This window comes from Octopus sinensis, linkage group LG2 (assembly GCF_006345805.1).
Source record: "Octopus sinensis linkage group LG2, ASM634580v1, whole genome shotgun sequence".
Taxonomy (NCBI): domain Eukaryota; kingdom Metazoa; phylum Mollusca; class Cephalopoda; order Octopoda; family Octopodidae; genus Octopus; species Octopus sinensis.
In genome coordinates, this window is record NC_042998.1 from 133,798,672 (window position 1) to 133,824,315 (window position 25,644).

Consider the following 25,644-nt stretch of genomic DNA (forward strand, 5'->3'; position numbering starts at 1 on the left):
CTGAGAAACACGTCATTTTCTAAGAATGTCGGTAAATTGACAAACATAGTCACCTATTGATCTCTAAATCTGACATGCACTCTGTCATCTAAGGGTTGCAAGAAAACTGGTAGACACTCTATCACCTGATGATATCTATAAAACTGATAGGCATCTAATATAAAACTAGTATATACACCTAATATATATTAATAAAACTGGTGGACATACTATAATTGGTATATGTGAAACTCGTACATCATTATCAAATAGGTATGTGTCATTTTGTGGACCGAATTAAAGTTTAAATTTAATTTCTTTGGCTGGATTGGAATAAATATTCTTAAAGAGGTCAAATTAAATGGCTAAATTTAATAGAGAAAACAAGGATTATGAGATGTTAGTATAGTTTGTGCACAAGGATGCGTGGGAAAATTCTTCTACATGGTATATATATATATATATATATATATATGTATATGTATATATATATATATATATATATATATATATATATATATATATATATATATATATATATATATATGTATATGTATATATATATATAGCTCTATAAAGAAAATAACGAAATAAATAGAACTTCAAATAGAAACATGGGAATGACCACGACGCTATGACTATCTTAGGAGTCTTTAGAACGAGATCTAAGATAGAAATTGTTCAAATGAAAGCAAACAATTAGCTTCAATGCTTGAAAGAATACTTATACTGTGTCTACAGCAAAATTCTTTCTGCATTGCTCATATCAGTAGAATCCATTACAACAAACATGTAATACATCTCGTTTCTACTCTAGGCACAAGGCCCTAAATTTTTGGGGGAAGGGGCCAGTCAATTAGATCCACCCCAGTACGCAACCGGTATTTAATTTATCAACTCGAAGAGGATGAAAGGCAAAGTCGACCTCGGTGGAATTTGAACTCAGAACATAAAGACAGACGAAATACCTATTTCTTTACTGCCCACAAGGGGCTAAACACAGAGAGGACAAACAAGGACAGACAAACGGATTAAATCGATTACATTGACCCCAATGCGTAACTGATACTTAATTTATCGACCCCGAAAGGATGAAAGGCAAAGTCGACCTCGGCGGAATTTGAACTCAGAACGTAACGGCAGACGAAATACGGCTACGCATTTCGCCCGGCGTGCTAACGTTTCTGCCAGCTCGCCGCCTTACATGTAAATATATCTAGAAAGAGAAACACTCATGTTTGGCCCGTTGATTGAGAAAGCAAAATATTGCCTAAAGTGCATTTATTTGATTAATTTCAACCAATATTAAGCACGGCTTTAGTCAGACTGCGACTCAGAACGCATGCCGTCGATACATATTCTACAGAATATTTAAAGTAACATTTTTTGTATAAAATTGAACTAGAGGCCGTATGTTTGACAAACCGGACCTAAAAGTATCTATATTGCTGTTAGATACACTATCACCTAATGGTATATATAAAACTGATAGACACACTATCACCAAGTAGTACTGGGGAAACTAGTAAACAAATAACAGAGAGGGATGAAATAAAATGGAAGATAGACAACAAGCCAACAGTAAGAAGAAATGGGATTATTCTAATGGAATATGTAAAATAGGTAGACAGAACATACTGAAATTGCATGGGTACATTCGGTAGACAAATAGATGTTACGGAATTTGTATCATAATTATTTGTATATAGCTGCATCTGTGAACATATTTTTAGAGTAAATCACAGTTCTTAGGATAGACGTCTCTACAGAATTTTGCAGAATTTATCTATCCTCAAAAGTCACACGTAATTCTGAATAATAAGAATCTCAATGTATATGTTTTGTAGGATCTTTTAACATTAGTGAAGTTTGTCTTATGTTTTGTCTTACACTCTAAGATTTAACAGGTAGGCAAATCACCACACATGCACTCAATGAACAAGATACAAACACAAATGGATACTCACAGAAATATATACATACTTACAAGCATATATGTGTGTGTGTGTATGCATGTAGGTATGTACATATATATATATGCAGACTTACACACAGACATAAACAAGCACAAATACCTACATATATATGTATGCATGTATGTATGTATGTATTTATGCATGTATACATGTATGCATGTATGTATGTATGTTTGTATGTATGTAAGTGCTAGTGACATCGTCATTCCTATGTTTATATTTGAGATTCTATTTGTTTCGTTATTTTCCTTATATATAGATAATTATCAGCAAGGAACATTTCTCAATGAAAATAAAGATAAAGTTATATATATTCATCTAATTATATAATATAACACGACAAAAAATAAGCAATAAAAAAACGCTGTAATTTTTCTCTGTCTGAGGTAATTTTTCTTTCGTTTCTTTATTTTATCTTGCCTTGTTTTATATATGTGGAACTTACTTCTAGTCGACTGAATGACAAATTGACTTTCAAAATAGAATTCTTTCTTTCGAAAATAATTTCAGAATTCGGCAGTAAAATACTGCATAACTTGGAATCTTTATATTCATGAAGAGGCTTAATCGGCTTGAAAAACAAAATAAATAAATAAATCAGCGACATAAAAATAAAAGCTATATACACACTCCAGGCTCAGTACGCTGGAATAAATCTATTAGACATAAAACAACAGTGCTGCTTTATCTGAAGACCGGTAAAGTAAAAAAGAAATGGAGTAGGCTCGTCAGCGAACGGTTGGTTGGTATTCTGTAAATCTTTATCGTTCTCGTTCGTTCCTTGTACAAACACAAAACAAGGATAACTTCAAAAACTTATGCATATACATATACTATAATATACATACATATATGCATACATATCTACACACATACAGAGATACACACACACACAAAAACACACATACACACACATATATATACATGTAGACATGAATATATTATATACATATGTATGTGTGTGTGTGTGTGGTGTGTGTGTGTGTTGTGTGTGTGTGTCTGTGTGTCTGTGTGTGTGTGTATGTGTGTGTGTGTGTGTGTTGCTCGTTTTCGAGCACGACTTTCAAAGGAAATATTTCACAGAAGGTCTGAGAGTTTGTGGCAGCATTTTTAGTTTGATGTATGTTTTTACAAATGTAAGTTAAATAAAAATGTAAAGAATAAAAAGAAATTCTTACAAAAATGTTCCTAAAATATCTTCGAAACGGAATTTCTGACTAATCGCTTCTGATACCTATTTACAAGGAAAGAAGAACATCATTCTTTAAAAGAAATGGCTAATGTAAGAGAAAGGAGTGCTACCACAGAATTGTTTGTGTGATTTGTGTAGTGTTCTTCAATCTTTCAATAGTAGAATCGATAAGGCTACGGCCAGAGTTGAGCAGATTCCACCTAGTCGTTGATCCATCAGCTAAAGTTATCTTAATGAGAAACCAAACAAACATGTTGAACCATTGGACATACGCAAATATGACACAGAAGGCAATTAATGTTCAAATGTAAAGGCAGTGCACTGCTATGGCATTAGCTGTATTAGCTAAAACTAATTAAAGAACTAAAAAGAAAATAGAGAGAGTGAGAAAGAAAGAAAGAACGAAAGAAAGAAAGAGAGCGAGAGAGAGATAGGTTGGTAGGTAGGCAGGTAAGCAGGCAGGCAAAGTAGACGGGATACAAACCGGCACCGAGAGAGAAAATTTTTGTTTTATATTTACAAGCATTTATTCGGTGCCCATAATTCTTTCCCTACGCTTTAAAACGATCCCTCGTGGACAGAACGTATCATAGAGACGCGCGCGCGCACTCACACACACATACACAAACATACACAAACATACACACTCACACACACGTATGTGTATGTATATGTTTATAAGTGTGTGTATTTACATTCATGTGCACTTATATGCAGATGTGTGTACATATACTCTCTCTTTCACACACACACACACACACATACGAAACTGTTGCCTGATTCTGCCTCATTCTTCAGACATTGATGTGTCGAAACCGAGTAAAAAGTACAGCATAGTACCATATATGCATCCTCTTTATATCGATATATTGTGCCTTTTTTTCCCACATAGACTTTTGACATAGACAGCATAGTATGCGCATACACAACGATAGTGACGCGGGCAGCAGAAGCAGTGTGCCTCGTTACCCGTACATGCTCAAGGATCCATAAGCAATAAATATTAAATTTATATTTTAGATGGCATTAGATTTGTTTTAATCTCTATCACCTGCATTCTTATAGAGCCATCTTAAATAATTCAACTACGTCCGACATATTGGGTTAAAATCAGATAACTTTATAAACAGACATAAACATTTCCTCTTACAATACATTTTAGCATTTAAACACAAAAATAAGGTTACCCACGTGTGTGTGTGTGTGAGAGAGAGAGAGAGAGAGTTTGTGAAAGAGAGAGGAGGGTATGCTTTTGTACATTCGACTAATAGATTCTTTCATACTTCTTTCACATCCCAAGACGAGATAGAATGTGTTAGGTGATACACATCATATCTTGTTATAGTATATATCTATTCACATTTAAGATGTTTTGCGAGATCACAAATTCATCACCGTACTTCACTAGTAACTCATTTTTCTGAAACTGGAAGGATGAAAGGCAAAGTTAACCCCTTGGGTATTCGATCTCTGAAAGTAATGATCTTTGGCTGCTATAATTATTTTTTCTATACAGCTACATTGTCTAATGTGTACTTTCTAATTTAAGACGGTTGGGTATAATCTGAGCACTAATTCGTTTAACCCCTTTCCCCACCTCTAAATTTGTTTCGACTAAAAGTAAATGAACTTTTTAATGAAATTATAACTTTTAAACAATTGCAGCGTGGAAGGTGTTTATAAGCCATTTAAGAAACACGCAAAACCGTTAGATTCACTTCAACATTTAAATTTAATTTGTCAAAATATTTTCGTCGCTTTGAGACCGCGACCTGTTCACTAACAAAATTCCGTGATGCATCAAAATTCCATGCTGCTCAGATGCAGCACGAAGTTTTGTCAGTGAACAGGTCGCGGTCTCAAAGCGACGAAAATATTTTGACAAATTAAATTTAAATGTTGAAGTGAATCTAACAGTTTTGTGTTTCTTAAATGGCTTACAAACACCTTCCACGCTGCAATTGTTTTCGTTCCAGCGCACGATCTCAGATCAAGTCACTCGCTATGCAAGTACATCTCCGTAACTTTTAAACATTTATAACAAAAACAAAGTTTAAATAGCGAAATGACTTCATGAAAGGAAACAAACTAAAGCAAAAAAAAAATTGAAATAACTTTGAAACATCGGAAAATTATTTAAAAATACTTCTTTTTAATTTTGGAACAAAACTAGTAATTTTCAGGTGAGGGGTAAATCGATTATATCAGGGCTCAACTGGTACTTATTTTATCGATCACGAAAGGTTGAAAAACAAAGTCGACCACGGTGAAATTTTGATTCAAAGCGTAAAGAAACGAAAGAAATGCTGTTAAGCATTTTGTTTGGAGTGGTAATCATTCTGAAAGTCTTTGAAAGTTGTAAGATTGCAAAATGTAAGCTAATCAACGCTCATTGGTGGCCGGAACAGACAAAGGGATGTATTTAGGTAGAAAGATGTCTACAAGATGTAGGATAGGTGGTAATTACAGTAAAAGACAGTTGTAGAGAATGGGTGAGACTTCTAGCAAAAAGTTTTTAAAATGAACATATTAGCAACATTTATATGAAAATATATTCAAATTGGAAATTTTGAGAATTTAATGGAACTTGTGAATGAACCAAAAGCTGGTGTAGAGTAATGGTTTCGTGCACAATTATACATACATTAGCAACGACATGAAATTTTATAGGTAAGTTATATGGAAATTAATTTAATGATGATGAAAGAATATCGTGAATATGCATTTAGAGAAAGGAATTTCTTGTAAAATAAAATATTTTTTGAAATAAGTAAAAATCACGTTCGGTTAAAAATAGCAGTAACGTCGATTCCTACGGAACAACCATGTTTAAGTGACAGTAAACATTACTTCTCAGTATAGTTACTGCTTTCATCTCTTGTCAGATCAGTGACTGGTTGTCACTTACTTTACTATACATTGCTTGTTGCAAGTTCAGTGACTGTGTGTTACTTCATTTCTATGTATTGCGTGCTGGAGTGAACTACTGGTATCTCTACTAGACGAGTATCCACCAACGAGGAACTAGCTATCCATCACATAGCAATCGAATACCTATTTCTTTACTACCCACAAGGGGCTAAACACAGAGAGGACAAACAAGGACAGACAAACGGATTAAGTCGATTATATCGACCCCAGTGTGTAACTGGTACTTAATTTATCGACCCCGAAAGGATGAAAGGCAAAGTCGACCTCGGCGGAATTTGAACTCAGAACGTAACGGCAGACGAAATACGGCTATGCATTTCGCCCGGCGTGCCAACGTTTCTGCCAGCTCGCCGCCTTCATAGCAATCGAATACTGAGGAGTGTAATGCAGTGTTGCATGCAAATGAAATCCAAGAGATCCAATCCATGAAATTGTTTCATGAGTATATAAACCATAAAAAATTCATGAAGTATTAGAGAAGAATATAATCATCCTTAAATACAGATTAGCCTCTCATGTCTCCTGACATTTTACGGTTTATGCTTACATATATATATATATATATATATATATATATATATATATGCTTATATATATATATATATATATATATATATATATATTATATATATATATATATGCAAATTAAGGGGGTTTAGTTCACAGGTGATCGAAACGATTAAGTACGCTAGGTAGGTGCTGTAAGTGATTCCTAGCGCTCCAAGGTTATAGCCAAGACGGTAGTTATAGAGTTATTGCAGATTTCCGATGCAGCGGATATATAATTGCTAAACAGGACAGCACACATTAAGGCAAGGCAATGATCTCAAGTCGTATACAATTTATTATCATAGGAATTCCTTCTAATAATAATATTGTATATGACTTGAGATGTTTGCCTTGCTTTAATGTTTGCTGTCCTGTTTAAAAATTATATATATATATATATATAATATATATATATGCAAATTAAGGGGGTTTAGTTCACAGGTGATCGAAACGATTAAGTACGCTAGGTAGGTGCTGTAAGTGATTCCCTCCGCTCCAAGGTTATAGCCAAACGGTAGTTATAGAGTTATTGCAGATTTCCGATGCAGCGGATATATAATTGCTAAACAGGACAGCACACATTAAGGCAAGGCAATGATCTCAAGTCGTATACAATATTATTATCATAGGAATTCCTTCTAATAATAATATTGTATATGACTTGAGATGTTTGCCTTGCTTTAATGTTTGCTGTCCTGTTTAAAAATTATATATATATTATATATATATATATAGTATATTATTATATAATATATATAATATACAATTATTTAAGAGGACAACAAACGTTAAGGCAAGGCAAACATCTCAAGTCATATACATTATTATTATTGGAAAAAATTCAAAGTCTTACAGCTGTTTCTAGGATATCTGCATTACTCAAAAATATAGTTCCACTTGAAACGATCGTACGGTATTACTACTTGATATCCTGTTGCTTATTTTGATTATATATATATATATGTGCGTGTGTGTGTATGTGCGTGTGTGTGTGTGTATTTATATATATGTATGTATAATCAAAATAAGCAACGGAATATCAAGTAGTAATGCAGTACGACCATTTTAAGTGAGCAATGCAATCATTAAATCAATTTAAATACAGGGCTATCTTCAGCTGCGCATAAAATTTTTATATGAAACTTCAACAGGTAGGATACATTAATATAATTTTATTTTAAATATTTTATTCACCTTACTTCGAGTTGTGCGGATAATACCGGACTGACTTGGTGCTTCAACTTAAGTACCTAATTCAACTGAATCTTAATTACTTCTTATATATACTTATATATATATATATATCTATATATATATATATATATATATATATATATATATATATATATATATATATATATATATATATATATTTATATTATATAGAGGGTACTATTATTCATAGGTACCGCACGCTAGGAGGGACTCTTGCAGTCAAACTACTAAAGTCAAAACTTTAGTAGTTTTTTTAGTAGTTTTGACTGCAAGAGTCCCTCCTAGCGTGCGGTACCTATGAATAATAGTACCCTCTATATAATATAAATAAATAATTTCAAAGTGGAAAAATTTACAGATTTTTTCTCTTACGAGGTTTTTCACGCTAACTACTGATAATATCTTATAAAGATTTTATCCTTAATTTTAAATTTATATTTTTCACCGGAATAGTTCAATACTGAATTTTTGTTCCGAATAGGCAGATTGTTACCGAAATGCATTGCGAATAAGCCCGCCATTTTCATAGATATCTAAAGATAAACATTCGTACATGCTACGACGAATTCTACGGTTGGCTGTCGGGTATGCTATATTGTGTTTTTTACTTACATGTCTTGAGTTCGTTGCACTGAAGAGCATAGAATGCATATTCTGCATTGATTGCGAAATCACAGGTGATATGTAACTAAATTCTGTTTTTAAATGACTTGCTTTGAAGTTTTGCATTCGGTACAATTTGTTTATTTTAGTAGGTTTGACTGCAAGAGTCTCTCCTAGCGTGTGGTACCTATGAATAATAGTACCCTCTATATAATATAAATAAATATTTTCAAAGTGGAAAAATTTACAGATTTTTTCTCTTACGAGGTTTTTCACGCTAACTACTGATAATTTCTTATAAAGATTTTATCCTTAATTTTAAATATATATATATATATATATATATATATATATATATATATATATATATATATTATTATATATATATATATATTATTATATATATATACATATATATATATATATATATATATATATACATATATATACATACACACACATACACACATATCGTACATGTGTGTGTATGTTTGTGCATGTGTGTCTGCGTGTGCAGCGGGTACACGATTTCTGTAAACCAAATTTACTCACAGAGTATTGGTAGGGACTAGGGCATAATAAAATGCAAACAGACATTCTGGGCCTGTATGTTATTTTATGAAAACAGTAATTTATCGAGTTAAAACCTCAGTTTGAATTCATATGTTCATCTGTCTTAGAACTGAAGTAAGAATAATAATTAACATCTCTTTTCAGTGATTCTGTTTCAAACGTTATAAAGCGGTAGATGTTTTTCTCTGCTCAATCAGTAAAGTGATTAACCATTAGAATAGTATAATGAAATAACCTTTGAAGATCGTGAAGACTAGTATTGTCTAAGAGAAATAACACGAATTTTTTTTAGCACTGTTTCTTTATTATCGTTTTAGAAATTTATTCTATCACTAATTCTTTTTTTAAAGAAATATAAATTTGAGCATTGAAATCTGACAACATTACACTGTTCAAAAATAGATAGCGCAACGATATCAATATCTTGACTGTAAAACATTTAACACTATATCAACTGACGGCATGAAAATATATAGGAATGATACAAACATTAGACAGCGACAGCAAGAATAATAATGTAATGATGTGGATTGAGACGATGATGATGATGAGGAGGAGGAGGAGGAGGGGGAGGAGGAGAAGGATAATAATCATAATAATAATAATAATAATAATATAATAATAATAATAATAATAATAACAATAATAATAATAATAAAAATATAATAATAATATAATATAATAATAATAATAATAATAATAATATATTCTGCTCAATACCACAGATTTGCTTGTCAGTTGTTTTTGACATTAACAGTTGAGCAGGTCCCTTAGTGGCTGACGATATGTGCATCTCTGATCACGAGCAGAAGTAGTGGGGGAGATCATAGCCATGTGTTGAGAGGGATTCTTTGGGGTTGATAGTTCACCTCTGGAAACATGGGTGGTTCTTTCAACATCCTTAAGCACCCATCAGGGAACCGTTTGAGCGGGATGGGCTACTCAACCTGAAGAAAATTCTAACTGGGCCCCACCTGCAAGGTATGTGCTGTTTATCTTGATATGAGATCACCATGTCGCGCACAATATGGTTGTGATGCATGTGCCTGGTGTACCTTTATCAGACGGGTAGTCATGAGGGTATATTGGGCTTCGTATATTTTACCCCATGTCACTTTGATGGCATGAACTGCTCTCTCACTCAATCATAATAATAATAATAATAATAAGTTTTGTCTTGGTATAAGAGATGAGTTACAGCAAAGATATATTCTCAACACAAAAAAAATATCAGAAATAGAAATAGAACATCTAAAAGAAAAAATACACCAGGAAAATGTAGATAGAAGCCACACAACAATGCCCAATAATATAAACACTGAAACTGTAAAACACGAAGACAAACGCAACATTCCCAACAAACACGATGTAAACAACGAAGGGGAGCCTAATGATTATGATAATATAAAAAGTAAAATAATCAAAGAACTGAAAACCACAGAGCTCACAATGGACTACCGACCATACCTCCCAAGAATCAAAATAGACGAAATAACAACACCAATTATAAACAGCATAAACCTAACTGTCACGGAACTAATAGCCACTGAAACAAAAAGCGATATCACTGAGCTAAATGGCTTAATATACGCAGCAGCCACTGCAGCCACAAAAGAAGCTGGATACTCACTCAAACCCGTCCAAACAGGAGTACCACCACCCAAACAAACCCTGTGGATAAATAACATCCAAAACAAAATACAAAAAATTAGAAAAGATCTGTCGATTCTTAATGAAATCAGCAAACAATCAACGCTACTGAGCAACATAAAGAAAACAAAAATACTCCGCAAATATAACATCACAGAGAAAGATTTGCCTGAGATAAAAGAAAAGCTGAAGCAAGATATCCTTGCCAAAGCACAAAGGATCCGCCGGTACGAGAAACGCCAACGCTTCTTTGAACAAAACAAAAAGTTCAACTCCAACCCCAAAAAGTTCTACCAAGAACTTGGCAAAAATAAAATAGAAGTCACTGCAGCACCAACGGCAGAAGAATTGGAAGAATTCTGGAGAGAAATATGGTCGGCGAACGAACAACCAAAAAAAAGAAGTATCAAAATAACAAACTCGGCATCTGAACAAATTTGGACCCCCATAACAACTGAAGAGGTCACCCAGGCACTGCAAAGACTAAGCAAATCGAAGGCACCTGGGCATGACAAGATCCCCAACTTCTGGTTGAAATATCTAACAGGAATGCACAAAAAGCTGGCTGAAAACTTTAACATACTAGCAGAGCCAGAGACAATGCCTGAATGGCTCACAAAGGGGAAAACCATCTTAATTCCCAAATCAAATGAGACAGCAAAACCAGAAAACTACAGACCAATAACCTGCCTCCCTACAATGTTCAAGGCATTTACTGCAGTGATATCGCAAAGGTTGAACAAGCACCTGGACGAAAACAAACTGTTCCCAGAAGAGCAGAAAGGATGCCACAAAGGCTCATATGGCTGTAAAGATCAACTAATGATTAATAAAGCCATAACTGAAGACAGCCACAGAAAGAAGAAAGGCCTCAGTATGGCCTGGATTGACTACAAAAAGGCGTTTGATAGCATCCCCCACACATGGATCCTCGAAACACTAGCCATTAACAAAGTAGCAACCAACAATTATAAAATTCATAGAGCACTCTATGAATAAATGGCAAACAGTCCTACACCTCCAAACAAAAGAGAGGGACTCATGAAAACCAAAGACATCCCCATTAGAAGAGGAATATTCCAGGGAGACACGCTCTCTCCACTCTTTTTCTGCTTGGCACTGTCACCTCTATCTGATATACTAAATAGAACTGGATGCGGATATAAATGTTACGGCAAAACGATCAGCCACCTTTTATATATGGATGACCTAAAACTATACGCTGCAAATGACAAGAGCTGGAAACACTATTAAAGACAGTTCATGGATTTACCAAAGAAATATATATGAAATTTGGATTAGAAAAATGCGCCAAAGTAACCATGAAAAGAGGAAAACTAGTTAAGAGTAGCAACATCACACTAGATAAAACCAATGAAATAAAAGAATTAGACCAAAGCCAAACTTACAAATACTTAGGAATCCATGGACTAGATAAGACACAACACACACAAATGAAAGAGAAAATAAAAAAAGAATATTATAGACGAGTTAGATCAATACTAAAAACAGAGCTCAATGCTAAAAACAAGATTATAGGTATCAACACTTTAGCTGTCCCAGTTATAAGTTACAGCTACAATATCCTTAACAGGACACGAAATGAACTGACCAAAATAGATAGGAAAACAAGAAAAATAATGACAGGATCTAGGATGCATCACCCAAAATCTGACATAGAAAGACTATATATACAACGTATAGAAGGTGGTAGAAGCCTTATACAGCTGGAAAACTACTATAAAATAACCACCATAGGACTGCAAAAATATCTACTTCAGAAGGAAGGAAAACTGATACAAATAGCGGCAAAACACGAGCAAAATAAAAAACTGTTCTCAGTATTTAAGGAAGCTGACAAATACAAACAAGAAATCATACCACCTAATAAATAATGAAGGAAAGAAGAAGAAGAAGAAGAGAAGAAGAAGGAAAGAAAAGAAGAAGAAGAAGAAGAAGAAGAAGAAGAAGAAGAAGAAGAAAATAAGAAGAAGAGAAGAAGAAGAAGAAGAAGAAGAAGAAGAAGAAAAGAAACAACAAAAGCTATAAAACAAATGAAATCCAAACTAAAAATAGAACAGCAACGAACCATGATAAAACGATGGCAAGAAAAGCCCCTTCATGGTAAATACTGGGCTAAACTAAACGCAAAAGAAATAGACAAAGAAAAAATCCCAGCAATGATTGAGAAGTCAGGACTCAAAGCAGAAACAGAGGGATTTTTAATTGCAGCACAAGACCAAAGCCTCCCCACCAGAAATTACCAAAACATGTAATGAAAAGAAATATTACAAGTAACTGCAGAATATGTGGAGATGGACAAGAAACAATAAATCATATTATCTCTAGCTGCCCAGTCCTGGCTAAGAAGGAATATATTCACAGACATGACAGAGTTGGAACCTACATACATTGGAAGCTATGCCAACATTATGAAATAACAACAGAAAAAAGATGGTATAGGCACACACCAGAAAAGGTCACAGAAAACGAGAAAGCAACCATACTCTGGGATATGCCGATACACACAGATAGAGAAATTAAGGCCAACAGACCAGATATAGTTGTCAGAGATGATGAAAAAAAAATGCTTTTAATTGATGTATCAATACCGGCAGATGACAACGTGTCTCTAAAAGAAATGGAGAGAAACTCTCAAAATACAAAGACCTGGAAACAGAGGTAACTAGAATGTGGAATCTGAAAACAGAAACAATTCCTATCATAGTAGGTGCATTAGGCATGATAAAAAAATATTCAGACAAATACATAACAAAAACACCAGGACTTACAAACACATATAACATACAGAAAATTGCACTACTAGGCACTGCACACATCCTACGCAGAACACTTTCCATACAATAACCATCAGAGCATCACAACAAATCACAGCACATACCCAAGGCACACAGAGCTGCGCTCGGTAGTGAAGTGAAAGCACGCTATAAAAATAAAACTACTGAATAATAATAATAATAATAATAATAATAATAATAATAATAATAATAATAATAACAATAATAGTAGTAGTAGTAGTAGTAGTAGTAGTAGTAAAACTTTAATATCTACAACTTTCTGTGAAAATTTTACCCTTTTCCTTTCTTTTCTCTCTTCCTGAGTATTCGAAAATGTAAACATCCTTTTCATTGCAAAAGTCGTACTGTATTCTCCAACTAGACAAGACAAACGAGCATCTCAAGAAACTTTAAAGCTTTAATATATCAAATTTTGTGTAAAACTTTTATCTTTCTTTTCTCCCTAACTACCCAAATATGTAAGCATACCTTTTATTGCAGCAGCATAATTGAATTCAGAAATTCAAAAATTCAACGACGTGAATATCAGTATATATATATATATATATATATATATATATATATATATATATATATATATATATATACATATAAAGTTAATCCAAACAAGAAAGCACAAAAAAACACAACAACGCGAGGACGTGGAACAAATATAGTATTATTGGACGCTCAGGAAAGAAGGAAAGAAGGAGGGTTTAACGTTTCGAGCGGAGCTCTTCGTCGGAAACATAGGAGAAGGAAAGATCCAGAGAAGGGAAGACAGAGGAAAATATATATTATTATTATTATTATTATATTATTATTATTATTATTATTATTATTATTATTATTATTATCATCATCATTATCCTTTGAGTGGGATGGGTTTCTCGACCTGAAGAAAATTTTGACTGGACCCCACCTGCAAGGTCATGCGCTGTTTATCTTGATATGAGATCACCATGTCGCGCACATGTGGTTGTGATGCACGTGCCTTGTGTAGCTTTATTATACGGGTAGTAATGATGAGTATACTGGGATTCGTATATTTATACTTCAGTGTCATTTTGATGGCTTGCATTGCTCTCTCACTCAATAATAATATTAATGATATTAATAACAGCACCAGCAACTATTGGTAGCAGCAGCAGCAGCAGCAGCAGTAGTAGTAGTAGTAGTAGTAGTAGTAGTAGTAGTAGTAGTAGTAGTAGTAAAAGAGGCGAGCTAGCAGGATCGCTGGCACGCTAAACAAAATGCTTAGCGGCATTTTGCCCGTCCTTAGGATCTGAGTTCAAATTCCACCTTTCGGATACATATATACGATGAGTATATAGGGATAAATTATCTAAGAGAGTAGCGAACGGGCACTCAGGTACATTCCGGTTCAGGCTAACCGTATCGAGTATTATTGAAACTCCCCTGTAATTCATTCGATGGGTAAATTCTGGGATCGATTTACTGTGCAGACCTTGAATATCGGTGCATAGTTGAAAATAACTGAATGCAAATGCAACTGCTAATTCTCTACGCTTCAGAAACCATTGATATACATAGATATATATTAAGGCTGACAGGGGCGGAAAGAATGAGAGACAGACATTCAGACAGAAAAGATACATGTATAAATATTTTGTTATTCTTTTGCTGGCTTTACCTCTCAGTTGCGGTTACGCATCATTGCTATAATTCTAATTGGTCCGTTGTCAAAATAGTGAAATCTGTTTCGTTCTATCTGTACATGATGATGATACGGCATTATTTACAACGTTAATATTCTAGGAAATACACAGCTATAACCAAAGTAATCCCGTAGCCATTAACTTCAAATATTTTTCTCGAAGTGTCCCCTAATTTCTTAAAACACCAAAAGACTTATTGGATACCATAGATTTAAGTATCTCCCTGAAAGTAACCTTAAGTATCTCCCTGAAAACGATTTAAAAGAAGGAAGAATTTACGGACTACTCTAGTCTTAGATACTACTCAAACCACCGCCACGACCACCGGCAACATCACCACAATAAGAACAATAACAAGAACAGCAACAACAATCTTTATGGACTAATAAAACTTGATCATCACACACTGCAGCTCCATTACCATGACAGGGATATCATAAACGACACTCGTATATTAATTCAAATATTCAAGATGAGAATTCCCAGTACGTACCAAATTAATATAATAAATGTAAACTGATGTCTTGGGGAAAGCAGCTAGTGACAATTGCTGCATGAAAACCATGCAACAAAAACGGTGCTAGCATGCTTAATGTAGTCAAGAAATTTTAATTAATTACAATTACGCCCGTAATGAAGAGAAAAAAATTATTATCTGAATGATTCATTCTAGTCGAAGAAAAGCAGAAGTAACAATGCCAAAAGTTGCATTAATTGAAAGTTATATATAAATATGAAATACAGTTGGGGAGTAAAGGTTGATTTCTGGCAATGTGGTAACAACTTCCATTCCCACCATCCATACAGTGTAAAGAGAGGGATTGCTCAGTGCCTAAAACTCAAGATGAAAGGTCCTTTTCGATATATGAACCCCAAGTGTCTCAGTCCTTGCACTACATGTTGAATCAGTCAAAATTTCCTGACAAATGTACAGTACTCTAAAATACTACGCCGACGCCATCCTCTGAACTTTATCGAGTGCAGTCAGTACTTACAGACACAAATGCAAATACACACATAGAAAAATTGCTATAGCGTTGTCGCGCGCATAGTCTCATAAGTCCCAAAGACAGTGCAGAGGGTATAGCAACAGAAATATGTGCAGAAAAATATTAGCCATTATGCTCAGACCTTCACCGATGTAATCACAAGGACCTATAAGCTTAGCGGATCAGACACAGAGAAAATATTCAGAATAAGCCACTGTAACCCATGCGATAAACCTTGCCTGTACAGACGATCACGGTTAAGATTCAATCAGTTCTACGCGCTTACTCTTTTAAGAATATAGCATCTAAATTTCCCTCGAATATCACTCTACATTCATAAAATATAAACAACATATTGAAGAATTTATTTCTAAAAACAACATGTCAGAAAAGAAGACAGGATGGTTACGGCTGGAACGCTGATTGAACGATCTATCATGCTGAGAAGAAAATATAATTCCACTGCATTATGTTACCAGTTTATTTAAATATATTTAAAACATATGCTTAGAATGAGTGGCATGGTGTGTATAATATATATATATAATATATATATATATATATATATATATATACATATATATATATATGTATGTATGTATGTATATATGTATGTATGTATGTATGTATACAAAATGCACACACATATTTATACATACGCTTACATATGTATATAGTTATGTAGTGTGTGTGTCTGTGTTTTGTGTGAGCGTGCATGTGCATCATGTGTATAAATAAATATATATATATATATGTATGTGAATGTGTGTATGAATGTGCCTGTTTGTGTATGTCTGTCTGTCTATCTGTCTGCATGCATGTATGTATGTATCTATGTATGTATGTGTGTGTGTGTGTGTGTGTATATATATATATGAATATATGTATATATGTTTGACAGTGATTTCGAAATTTCGCCCTATTACGAAAACAAGAAAATTGCGAAACTTGTCACAGACAACCAATCCTTGTAAATATGTATATCTATGTGTACGCGCACGCGCGCGTGTGTGTGAATTTATATACGTGGAAGGCAACACCTCTGTGTATACGTAGAAATCAACTCTCCTCTCATTACACTCACTTCTACCATCTCTAGAATAATGGAGACAACCATTAACGATGAAACTTGAATCTCTATCTTTCCTTAGTGGCCACCAGTTCGATTTCCACAGAACCTGGCCACTGGAAATTTAATCTGTTAAGTTACCAGTGGTTCTCACTTTGGAGAAGGTCAGTATAAGCAGTATTGCTCTTTTAGCTTCTAACCAAGTAAATTTTCACCAAAACTTCCAATGTAGGGGCTGCACCTATCTCACATCTCTTGCATTGGTTGCGGACGTTCACTGTAATTATTGGCACTGTACAACTCACAGTGTGCCTCGGGATTCTGTTTTATTCCGTATTTTCTTCCTTCTGTACATCAATGCCCCGCTTGCGGCTACAAAAACAACGCCTTCTCTTATATAGGAAAGACTACCCTTCATTCTTTCCTAACCTATTTCCAACCATGCATCACCCACACGCAACCTAGACAGCACTGATTCTATGAACGAAAACCCAAAAAATTCCTCTAGTACAATGATGCCAATCGTATCTCTTTTAATGGCAGCCCTCGAGGCAACTAAAACACTACTCATATCAAGAATAAACCGTTGCTTTTCCAAAATACAGGCGGCGCTCGCACTCTTTAACATAGACAGGAACACATCCCCAAAACTGGGATTTCTCTTCAGGACTAGAAAATATATCAACTTCTAACTCTCTGAATGTCAGCTCAAATGAGGTCTAAGAGTATTGTTGCCACATTGGTCCGGTGCTGCTGCTACTCACATCGACATCTTGAACCGCATATTGAGAAGAGTTAGTCGAATGATTAGCATTATGTCACTCACGAACTCGCTCTAGTCACTGCGCCCCAGACGTGCCGCCTTCTATTTCTAACTACTATTCTATATATACGTTACGTACCCAGTTGCTACAGTGGCCCTTGTCATCTGAGCTGACTTATTGTGTACTCTTCCTGTTTAGGAACTCACGACTTACACATCTTTATATCTCTCGACACCCTAATTGTGTCCAAGCACAACAGGCAAATTAATCGCTATGTCTAGTTCTTCCGTCCCAGACAATCGTTTCTCTAGAAATTTCTCCCTCCTTATGCTCCAACAGTTGTTAAATCGGAACGTTATCAGCATCAAGCTCAACATTTTCTAACTCAGCAAATAAAACAAAAGCTCTCATTTCGGCTAATTTTCTTTGTGGTTGAGCGGATACGCAGATGTTTCTTCGTCGAATCGTTATGTATGTCATGGTGCAGGAGATACAACGTGTCATTTGACTTTAAACTGCGAAGAATAGTACGTAATATATATTTTGGTTTCAAATTTTGGCACAAGGCCAGCTATTGGAGGGAAGGGTGAAAGTCAGTTACATCGATCCATGTGCTCAAGTGGTACTTATTTCATTGATCTCGAAAGAATGAAAGGCAAAGTCGACCCTGGTGGCATTGGAACTAAAAGCTTAAAGTTGGAAAAATGTCGCTCAGTATTTTTTCCGGCGTTGTAACGATTCAGCCAGGTCGTCGCCTTACGTAGAGTATATCTTAGTTTCAAACTTTAGCACAAAACCAGCAATTTCGAGATAGGAGTTAAGCCGATTACATCGGCCCTAGTGCTCAATTGGTACATAATTTATCGACTCTGAAAGGATGAAAGGCAAAGTTGACCTCCTTAAACCCAGAACGTGCAGATGGACGCATTTTGTACGGCGTGCTAACGATTCTACCAGCTTGCTGCCTTACATAATGTATATATTGCTAAAGTGTATGCGTATATATTCGTGTGTATGTATATACATAATCGAGCGCGATTATATTTGTGTGTATTATAATCTGATTTGTATATATATTGAATTGTTTCTTTTTATTGGTTCAATGCGTCTTATGACGTAATGTACAGACGTCACACAAGATAGACCAAAATGTTATTTGATATGAAACACCGGAAATTGAGTATCAGTAATGTAGCATATTGAAACTACCTAAAGTTAACATATATGCGCATATTCAAATGCACAATTCTCACATATATGCAAACAAACAACTATAGAAATATACCAATGGTTCTTTTGTGTTGCATCAGTTATGTACTGTGAATACACGTCCATTCATACTATACATGCATACAAACATGCACACATACATTCACTTCTTGAAAGTAATTCCCTCGTTAATGCTTTTGGATTTTCTATAACAGTATCTTATGTATTTATTTATTATTATTGTTGTTGTTGTTGTTGTCGTCGTCGTCGTTGTTGTTATGATTGCTGTTGTGACATTGAGGTACAAATACAAAGCTCAATATACCCATCATGACTACACCGTCTGATGAGGGTACACTAGGCACAGGCATCATAACCATCTGTATGCGACATAGTGATTTCATATCAAGATAAACAGGAAATTACCTTGCAAATAGGACCAGTTAGAATTTTCTTCAGATCGAATAGCCCATCCTGCTGAAAAGGTCCCTGAATAAAGTTTGCTTAAGGATGATGAACGAAACACCCATGTTTCCAAAGGTGAATAATTCAAACCCTCCCAAAATTACTCTCAACACATTGGCTATGATGCTCTCTCACAACTCCTACTCATGATCAGATATGTATATATTGTCAGCCACTGAGGGACATGTTTAACTGGTTTAAGGTCGAACAAACAACTGACTAATAAATCCGTGGTACTGAGAAGAATATCTGAATATTTTCTGTTGCCCACCTTTTACACCAAGACAAAATATGTATATGATACCACTTCCAGAAGCCATGAGAGCCACTGCCTGATACTGCATCGAGGCATGTATTATTATTATCATTATTATCATCATCATCATATCATCATCATCATCATCATATCATCATCATCATCATTATCATCATTATTATCATTATCATTATTATCATCATCATTATTATTATTATTATCATTATTATCATTATCATTATTATTATCATCATCATTATTATTATATTATTATTATTATTATTATTATTATTATTATATCATTATCATTATTAGCATTATTATTATTATTATTATTATTATTATTATTATTATTATTATCATTATTATCATCATCATCATCATCATCATCATCATCATCATCATCATAGTCATCGTCATCGTCGTCGTCGTCGTCGTCGTCGTCTTCGTCATCTTTGTCGTTGTCGTTGTCGTTGTTGTTGTTGTTTTTGTTGTTATTGTTATTGTTATTATTATTATTATTATTATTATTATTATTATTATTATTATTATTATTATTATTATCATTATTATTATTATTGAGTCAGAGAACAGTGCAAGACATCAAAGTGACACTGGGGTAAAATATACGAAGCCCAATATAGCCATCATGACTATTCGTCTGATAAGGGTACACTAGGCACATGCATCACAACCATATGTGCGCGACATGGTGATCTCATATCAAGATAAACAGCGCATGACCTTGCAGGTGGGGCCCAGTTAGAATTTTCTTGTTGTTGAGTAACCCATCCTGCTCAAAAGGTCCCTGAATAAGAGCTGTTTAAGGATGTTGAACGAACCACACATGTTTCCAGAGGTGAATTATTCAAACCCCAAAGAATCCTTCTCAACACATGGCTATGATGCTCCCCCACTACTACTGCTAGAGATCAGAAATGCACATATCATCAACCGCTAAGACACATGCTCAACTGGTTAAGGTCAAACAACTGACAAGCAAATCTGTGGTATTGAGCAGATTATTTACTGTAGCTCATCTTTTATACCAAGACAGATCAATGTACATGATAACACTTCCAATCAGAAGCCACGAGAGCAACTGCCTGGTACTGCATCAGGACATTTATTATTATTATTATTATTATTATTATTATTATTATATTATTATTTATTATTATTATTTATTATTATTAATGTTATTATTGTTATTATCATTATTATTATTAATTATTATTATTATTATTATTATTATTATTATTATTATATTATTATTATTATCATTATTATTATTATTATTATTATTATTATCATCATCATTATTATTATTATTTCATTTGGCTTTATGTTCTGAGTCCAAATTCCGTCGAGGTCGATTTTGACTTTCAAACTTTCCGAACCCGATAAAATAAGTAAGAGTTGAGCAATGTGGGACGATAAAATTGACTACTCCACCCAACGAAAAGAAAGTTCACACCTTGCGCCTATAGGAGTAAAGACTACTGTTCTTGGTTTAACTCTCATCTCCTGGTTAGATTTCATCAAGTAGATCTAAGATGAAACAGCTCCAACCATGACCTTTCCACCATTACTCAGATATTGTTTCTACTCCAGACTTTTTTAATATGTTAGGATATGATTTTTGAAGATGTAGCTGCTAATTTTTGAAGGAGATTTAACTGCTGATTTTTGAAGGAGATTTTGAAGGAGAATTAGGTTATGATTTTTGAAGGAGATATAGCATGTCGAGTGACTATATAGAGGTTACGTATTGGTCGTGTTATAGTTGTATTGAGAGTAGAGCATGTGTGTTGGTAGGGTTGAAGAGTTAAATAAGAGGACAGATATTTTCTAGTAGTAAGCTCTCTCTCTCTCTCTCTCTCTCTTCCTCTCTCTCTCTCTTTCTCTCTCTCTCTCTTTCCCTCTCTCTCTCTCTCTCTCTGCCCCTCTCTCTACATATACATAGATATTTTCCCGTAAGCTCTCTCTCTCTCTCTCTTTCTCTCTCTCTCCCTCTCTCCGCCCCTCTCTGTACATATACACAGATATTTTGTCTCACATTCTAACGATTCTGCCAGTCCAACACCGTGATGATGTTTTCTAATTTAGGCAGTGAAATTGAGGGGAGGCGTATTCTATTCCATCTTGACTGATAGTAGAGACGCGTGGCTTTGTGATTAGGGTGTTGGACTCATGATCGTAAGTTTATGGTTTCGATTTCTGGACAGGGCGACACATTGTGTTCTTGAACAAACCACTTCATTTCACGTTGCTTCACTCCATTCAGCCAGCAAAAAATAAATAATCCTGCGACACACCAGTGTCCCGTCCAGGTGAGGATTTATACGCCATGGAAAGCGAGAAACCGGCCCTTGTGAATCGGTATAACTCGAGAAGGTAACGTTAATTTACTAGTACTTGAGTGATACTTTATTTTATCCATCCTGGAAGGATGAATGACAAAGTTGAACTCCGCGAAAGTTGAACTTGGAACATAAAACCCCAGAAGAAATACTGCAAAGGCCGATCGCTGCCTTTAGTAACTGTTCTAATTTAGACATAAGACCAACAATTTTAAAGAGAGCGGTTAGTCAATGCCAACTATCCCAGTGCTCGACTGGTACTTTATTTTATCGATCTTAGGGGGTATGAAAAGCAGTTAACCTTAGCGAGGTTTGAATTAGCGCATAAAGAGTGTAAAAGGATTGAGAAAATTCCACCATGTATTTTTTCCCACCCTCTAACGTTTTGCCAACCAACCACTGTGATGAAGTTTGATATTGGTTTCAAATTTTGGTACAAAGCCAACAACTTCGGGGAGAGAGTTAGTCGATTACATCGACCCTAGTCCTCTAGCCCGACGTGCTAAAGATTCTTTCAGTTCGCTGACTTGATGAAGTTTAAAAATCCTTTCTGTAATAGGCACAAGGCCTGAAATTTGGAGGGAGGGAGCCAGTCGATTATATTGACCCTCAGTACACAACTGGAACTTAATTTATCGACCCTGAAAGGATGGAAGGCAAAGTCGACCTCGGTGGAATTTGAACCCAGAACGTAGCGACAGGCGAGATACCTATTTCTATTTCTTTACTACCCACAAGGGACAAACGGATTAAGTCGATTATATCGACCCCAGTGCGTAACTGGTACTTATTTAATCGACCCTGAAAGGATGAAAGGCAAAATCGACCTCGGAGGAATTTGAACTCAGAACGTAAAGGCAGACGAAATACGCCTACGCATTTCGCCCGGGGTGCTAACGTTTCTGCGAGCTCGTCGCTTTGATGAAGTTTAATAATAAAAAGAAAAAGAAAATATATAAGATTTCTTTCTTTGAAATACATTTAAAAACACGGTGGAGTACTGTAAAACTAACTGCCATACAACAGATTTAGTTTCTTAAATTCCTCGTCTCGTCGGTTCAATTTCAGCATCTGCAGTTCTATAGCACTCAGCGGAACCCAAATTCAACCTTATAGACTAAAAGAAAGAAAGAAAGAAAGAAAGAGAGAGAGAGAGGTTATTTATTTGCATAAGACTTGAATGACTATAAACACTGCTTCTACTACCAAATAAAAATGTCAGACAACACAAGAAACACTCGTTCATAAACTATCAATTGATTGTGTTGTTGTAAATTTTGTAATATTATAATTGGTTTCCTTAAAGAATCAAAATGATATAAATGAAATAAAACGAAAGAATCCTTCCAGCAGAGAAGCAAAGTTAAAAGTGGCGATTATTATAAATTCCTGACTGTAAATAAACAACTTTGAATTTTTAACAGAGTTTCAGTTTTACTTTGATCTAGAACTAAGCATTTGTCGGGAAAAAAAAAAGTTATTATTATGATCATCATCATCGTTATTATTATCATTAGTAGTAGTAGTAATAGTAGTAGTAGTAGTAGTAGTAGTAGTAGTAGTAGTAGTAGTAGTAGTAGTAGTAGTAGTAGTAGTAGTTGCAGTAGCAGCAGCAGCAGCAGTAGTAGTAGTAGTAGTAGTAGTAGTAGTAGTAGTAGTAGTGGTAGTAGTAGTAGTAGTAGTAGTAGTAGTAGCAGCAGCATAAGAGTTAGTATAATGATGCTGCAGTTTCCCTCAGTAGTTTGCAACAACATCATCACACTTTCTACCACCATCCTTATCGTCATCAACCTTCCCGTCATTCTAATCGTCGTCATCTTCATTGTCGTCGTTGACACCATCATCCTCAACGTTTACATCATTTTCATAATTGTCGTTGTCGTCGTTGTCGCTATCATCACTACCAACGTTATTTAATATGTTGCATGTTTTTCATTTCGAAATCAAACTCATCTTTAAAGATGTGAAAAAAAAATGTTCACAATACCTATTAGTACGGGTTTTTTTTTTGCTTCATTTATTTTTATGTATGTTGGAGTACGTTTGAGAGTACTCTGTGTGTGTGTGTGTATTTGGGTGCGTGTGCGCGCGCGTGTGTGCATAGACAAGAGAGCATTTGTGTATGGACCTTTTGTGTCTACATTTGTATGCGTGCACGACTGAGAATGAATATGTATATATTGCCTCTGCGTCCGTGTCAGTATGCAATATATGAGTAGAAGTGCATGCGCGTGTGTCTCTGTTCCTGTGTAAGTGCACGCGGGTAAGACTGCATGCTTATTAGTCTGTATGTCAGTGTCTGTGCGCATGTATGAGACCGCATGTGTATATGTGTCTCTGTGTCTATATGAGCACAGGTGTGTTAATACATGTGTATATGGAGTTCTATGCACGTCTCTCTCTATGTGCACTTATGCTAGTGCATGACTATATGTCTCTCTATGTTCTACGTCTGTGTGAGTGCAACTGTAGTGCACGTTTATGTGCCTCTTTGTCAATATGTGCTTATGTATGAGTGTGCACGTATGTCTAAGTTTCTGTATCTCTTTATTTGTATGTCTGTCTTTCTATGTATGTGTTTGTTTGTAGATAAGCGCTTATGCTACGTGTACGTGTGACTTGTTCTTTCTGCATCTTTGTGTGTACAACTGTAAGTGCGTGTTTATGTGTCTCTGTGTCAATATGTGCCTCCGTGACAATATGTGCTTATGTGTGAAAGTTCACGTATGTCTGGGTTTCTGTATTTCTCTATTCGTTCGTCCCTCTTTCTATGTATGTGTTTGTAGATAAGCGCTTATACTGCGTGTACGTGTGACTTGTTCTGTTTTTTAGTATTCTCCAAGAGACGTTACGTTTTATTGTTCTTTGTTGTTGTTTCCATCAACATGATCATGATATAACAACAACAACAACAACAACAACAACAATAATATAATAATAATAATAATAATAATAATAATAATAATAATGAAAAGAAGAATTATCATCATCATAATCATCATCGTTATTGTCAGCGTCGTCGTCGTCATCATCATCATCACCACAACCACTATAAGCTACGCTGATTTCCTTTAAACTTATAACACCTGCATAACATTTCAGTTTTATTTTCATAGCGATTTTTTAAATTCTGAAATATACTTATTAATCACAATGTTGGATGATTACGAAGGTGATGCTGAGATGGTGGTGGCGATGATGAGGATGATGATGACGATGATAAATTCCACCCTGCTCTGTTGTTGATATTTCAACTCTATTTGTTGCTGTTCCTTATCCTTCTTTTACGAATTTCGGTGCTGCTTTTCTCTTTTTCTTTTTCTTTTGTTTTTGTTTTGTTTTTTATTTTGTTTTTCAGATTCTATATGGTAGAAAAAATATTTA